Below are 4,575 nucleotides of genomic sequence, written 5' to 3'. Positions count from 1 at the left end.
CATACTAGGCATACTATGAAGTTTGCATAAAATTGCACTTATTTTAGGAGCTTATATGGTTATTATCATATTTGGGGACATGTAAAGAAAGCAACAGCTTAAGTAGTCCTCTTGAGTTCTTTCTCTCCATCTTTCCAACCTGGTGTTTTCTAGATTAATGGTTTTGTCACGCCTCTCTTTGAATACTAGCATCAGTAGGAATGCTAGCTAGTACTGGTTTCCTTAAGTATCAGCTAAAAAGTTTAATGTATTTTTATGCTGGTAATTGTTTTAGAACCTGGGAGGGATGTCATTGTTTTCTTAACTTGCCAAAAGCAAATATAGTACTGTAGACAGCATTACTAGAAAGAAATAGTAACTTTGAAGTAGACATATGTCCATCCTAAGCAAACTGAATATATTTCAAAGCAGACCACACCACTCAACTGCTGGCAATGTTCTTCCACATACTTGGCAGTATACTACTCGAAGTCTGAGAACTGTTTCTTTTTTGTAAAAATGATTTTGATTGGAAAACCCTGAATAAATCCTTTGGAATGTGTAACGTTTAGAGCTCCTTCTGGGATTCCTTTTCCATGAATCAAGGTTCTTTGATTCACTATCCTCCTTGGCACTTGCTTCCTAGTCATCTCAGCAGCCTTTGTGCCAGTGCTAATGAAGAGCTCCCAGTTTAGGTCCTAAAGCAGGGAGAACAATAAAAGGAGAACCTCATTTCAAGTACCAGAAATGTCTGGGCTATAAAGGACACACATATTGTCAAAGTAAGCCCAGAGTGGGGTGACATCACCAAGGTCATTCCTGGCTCCACGTCCCCCACAGGAGGAACAACTAACAATTATTTGGAAACAGGACACTATTTGAGAGAATCCTAGAACATGGAGGTGAGGCTGAAGCACCCCCGGGCACCACAGAGACCAAGACAGACTGCATTAGAAGGGTGAGAAAAGGAGCTACACGTTGACCACACTGCCCCTCCCCCAAGCCAGTGGAGCACCATGGGTGAGGTCTCCCCTGAACCTCTGGTTCCTCCAGTAGGAGAAGAGAACTGGGGGACAGCAAGCACCACCACTAGCATTGGGGTTGCTTTGTGGGAGCCACTGCTCTAACCTGCTCCACTGGGATTGCAGGGGAATCTGCAGGGTTTGACCACTAAAAGTTGGACTGTGATGAAGGGGGAAGGGGCATGCAACAGCCAGCACATGGATTGCGACCGATGGAATTCATACCTGCAGTGCCCAAGTAGTGATCACAACTGGCACCTTTGCTTATCTACAGAGCCAGGTTGGTGGGACACTACAACCGGGGAACTCAGCAGGGTACAGATCCACCTGATACGCATCTGGCCCTTGAACCTGGTTTGCCCATACCCAGGGAAAGAGCAGAGTCACAGCCCACCCACTGTGGAGAGTGTCTTCTGGCCATCTGACCAAAAGGGCTGGCAATAAATCCTGGAAGCCATTTGGCCCAGTCGTGCTCCAGCCAAGAGGCAGGCAGCCAGAGCTCATCACTGGCTCTGGTACAAAGCAGAGCCAGTATCAGGTGTGGAGGGATCCTGTACCATGCACAGGCAGGGAGATTAATTCATATCCAAGGCTGAGAGGAGCTCCCAGCTCCTCCCAACTGGGGAGCCTGTTTGAGAAATTAAGAGTCGCCTGGAGTGGTCCCTCCTCATCCCACCCAGGCAAAGGAACTGGGACTAGCCCCATCCCATCTGCTGTGGAGAGTGTCTTCCTGGCCCATCTGACTAGAAGGATTGGTGACAACTCCTAGAAACTGTGCGGCCAAGCAGTGCTCAAGCCTAGAGAAGGGTAGACAGAGCTGATAGTCTGCAAAGCAAAGCCAGTGGCCTTGTTCAGCCACAGAACGTGGAGTGTGGATCAGCTTGAGTTAAGACAACAAAGAGCTTTACTGGCTTTAGAGTTGCTTCTCCTGCTGCACCCAGGCAGGAAATCTAATTCATAGCCCTACTCATCGCTGAATACAGCCTTCAGCACGTCCAACTGGGGAACCTAACCAGAGAACATGGGAAGCTGTACAGCCCATTAAACAGCCCTAGATACAGTGGCACTTGAACAGACAGCACAGCCTGTGGCCTCCCCCTTCTGCAGGGCAAAACCAGTGCCCTCACCTGACCAGGGAATTAAGTGCACACTCTGGCCTGATTTGGGTTCCCAAACAATGAACTATCCAGGCTCTGGGTCCTGTCCAGAGCCAGGTCCTATACAAGCTCTGATTCTCTGCCAGGAAACTAATTCATAGCCCCATGTACTACTACTACTGAATATAATACCCAGTTAAGTCTGGAGGAAGAGCCCAATTATTCAGATATGCAGATACCAATGTAAGGAATCAAGGATCACAAAAATTAGGCAAATAGGACACCACCAAAGGAAAGTAATAAAACTCCAATAACTGACCTTAAAAAAATGAAGATCTGGGCTTCCCTGGTGGCGCAGTGGTTGAGAGTCCGCCTGCCGATGCAGGGGATGCGGGTTCGTGCCCCGGTCCGGGAGGATCCCACATGCCGCAGAGCGGGCTGGGCCCATGAGCCATGGCTGCTGAGCCTGCACGTCCGGAGCCTGTGCTCCTCAATGGGAGAGGCCACAACAGTGAGAGGCCCACACACCACAAAAAAAAAAAAAAAAGAATATCTATGAACTGTCAAAGATTTCAGAATAATCCTCCTAAGGAAGTTTAGTGAACTACAAGAAAACACAGACAGCTAAGTGAAATTAGGAAAACAATGCTTGAACAAGACAAGAAGTTTGACAAGGAAGTAGCAACATCAAAGAAACAGGAACACTAGATTTTAAAAATACAATAACTGAACTGAAGAATTCAATAGAAAGTTTCAAAGGTAGATTCGACCATGCAGAAGAAAGAATCAGCAAACTGGAGGACAGGACTTTAGAAATTACCCAGTGAAAGGAACAAAAAGGAAAAGAATAAAAAGAGTGAAGAAAGCCTATGGAAATTATGGGACACAATAAAGTAAACAATGTTCATGTATGGGAATCCCAGAAGAAGAAAAGAGAGAGAGAAAGGGAAAAAAAGTATATTTAAAGCAATAGTGGATGAAACCTTCCCAAACCTAGGATGAGAAATGGACATCCATATCCATGAAGTCCAAACAAGCCCAAATAGGTTGAACTCAAATAGGGCTACTCTGAGACACATTGCAATTAAATCATCAAAAGTCAAAAACAAAGAAAGAATTTTAAGACCAGCAAGAGAAAAGAGAGAAGTTACATACAAGGGAACCCTGGGATAATTGGATATTCACATGTAAAAGAATGAAATTGGACCAATATCTTATACCACTCACAAAACTAACTTGAATTGGATTAAAGACTCAAATGTAAGACCTGAAACTATGCAACTGCCAGAAGAAAACATAGGAATAAAGCTCATTACATGGGTTTGGTAATGACTTTTTGGATATGACACTGAAAACACAAACGACAAAATAAAAAATAAACAAATGGAACTACATCAAACTAAAAAGCTTCTGCACAGCAAACGAAAACAAAAACAAATCAACAAAGTGATTGAAAAGACAACCTATAGAATGCGAAAAACATATTTGTAAACCATATATCTGATAAGGGTTAATATCCAAAATAAATTAAAAATTCATACAAATCAATAGCAAAAAAAAATTACCCAATTAAAAAAAATGAGCAAAGGACCCGATTAGACATTCCTCCAAAGAAGACACACGAAAAGCCAACAGGTACATGAAAAGATGCTCAATACCACTAGTCATTAGGGAAATGCACATTAAAACCACATTGAGATATTACCTCACACCTGTTAGAACAGTCATCCTCAAAAATGTCAAGAGATAACAAATGCTCGTGAGGATGTGGAGAAAAGGGAAGCCTTGTGCTGTTGGTGGGATTGTAGATTGGTAAAGCCAGTATGGAAAACAGTATGGAGGATCCTCAAAAATTAAGACTAGAACTCCATATATCTAGCAACTCCACTTCTGGGAATATATCCAAAGAAAATGAAAACACTAACTCAAAAAGATATCTGCACCCCCATGTTCATAGCAGCATTATTTATAATAGCCAAGACAGGGAAACAATCTAAGTGCCCATTGATGGACAAATGGGTAAAGAGGTTGTTTTATATATTTATAGATATATACGTATGATATGTATATACACACACACACACTGAAATATTATTCATCTGTAAGAAAACAAAGAAATGCTACCATTTGAGACAACAGAAATGGACCTTGAAGGCTTTATGCTAAGTTAAATAAGTCAGAGAAAGAAAGGCAAACACTATATGATCTCACTTATATGTGGAACCTAAAAAAAAAGAAAACAATCATAGAAAAAGAGATCAGACCTGTGGTTACAGGAGACAGAGGGTCAGGGGAGGGGAAATTGGAGGAAGATGGTCAAAGGTACAAGCTTCCAATTGTAAGATAAATACATACTATGGACATAATGTACAACATGATGACTATAGCTAACACTGATGTGTGATATATAGAAAAATCGTTAAGAATAAATTCTAAGCATTCTCTTCACAGGAAAGTATTATTTGATCTCATTTATA

At 42.3% G+C, this 4,575-nt stretch overlaps 1 long non-coding RNA gene across 1 annotated transcript; it reads right to left on the bottom strand.

The window, feature by feature from the left end:
* Window positions 1–376: 376 nt before the first annotated feature.
* On the bottom strand, window positions 377–4,472 carry LOC309797703. The gene is made up of 2 exons (XR_014292778.1): window positions 2,418–4,472; window positions 377–677 (listed from the first exon to the last, which is right to left on the bottom strand). It is a non-coding gene; the product is annotated as an uncharacterized lncRNA (long non-coding RNA).
* Between the last annotated feature and the right edge of the window lie 103 nt (window positions 4,473–4,575).

The sequence above is a fragment of the Mesoplodon mirus genome (genome assembly GCF_964341445.2).
Source record: "Mesoplodon mirus genome assembly, contig: HAP1_SCAFFOLD_901, whole genome shotgun sequence".
Lineage (NCBI taxonomy): Eukaryota > Metazoa > Chordata > Mammalia > Artiodactyla > Ziphiidae > Mesoplodon > Mesoplodon mirus.
Note: the sequence above shows the minus strand (reverse complement) of the source record. Positions and strands in the feature narration are given on the sequence as shown.